The sequence below is a fragment of the Sinocyclocheilus rhinocerous genome, unplaced genomic scaffold (assembly GCF_001515625.1).
Source record: "Sinocyclocheilus rhinocerous isolate Xijiao unplaced genomic scaffold, SAMN03320098_v1.1 C35671090, whole genome shotgun sequence".
NCBI lineage: Eukaryota > Metazoa > Chordata > Actinopteri > Cypriniformes > Cyprinidae > Sinocyclocheilus > Sinocyclocheilus rhinocerous.
In genome coordinates this window covers 1-575 of record NW_015759534.1, presented here as the reverse complement: position 1 = coordinate 575, position 575 = coordinate 1, and the positions used below count along the sequence as shown (strand labels likewise).

Sequence of the window (575 nt, the reverse complement as noted above, 5' to 3'; positions counted from 1 at the left end):
TTTTTTTAATGAAAATATTTGGTAACAATTTAGGCTTTGGAGTGCAAAGTCTTGAAAATGTTTTGTGCATCTGATGTGATTTCTTTTCTAGGCTAAAGTCCTCCGTGAGACTAAAGCCATCCCAAATCTCATTTTCAACATTGAACAGTATGAGAAGTTTCTCATTCTTCTCTCCAAGAAATCCAAGGTATTTCTTGGAGGATCCAAGTCTCTTAGGTTTTTGCCTATATGCACAGCATATACAACAACAAGTGTTACCAAAACCTTTGAAAAATGAAGGCACATCTCTGCAATGTTTTCAAACAGGTCAATCTGATGCAGTACATGAAACTGAGCACTTCCAGAGACTTCAGAATCAATGCTGCCACATTGGAAGCCGCACTGCAGGAACAGGAACAGCAGCGGGATCAAAGCCAACAGGTGTGTCTTTGTTTAAACATGTTCATACTCGGACAGTGCTGTGGGTTTGGGCTCTTCATCTTCAATGGTGTCTTTATTTCTTTCTTTAGACTGAAGATGCTCAGGTTTCCGAGGAAAATCAAGCACCAAAGAAAAAGAGGAGGAAGCAGTGAAAA

General features: G+C 39.7%; 1 long non-coding RNA gene across 1 annotated transcript; it reads left to right on the top strand.

The window, feature by feature from the left end:
* Positions 1–31: 31 nt before the first annotated feature.
* On the top strand, positions 32–575 carry LOC107735025 (uncharacterized). Its single transcript, XR_001639259.1, has 3 exons — positions 32–187; positions 307–420; positions 510–575. It is a non-coding gene; the product is annotated as an uncharacterized LOC107735025 (long non-coding RNA).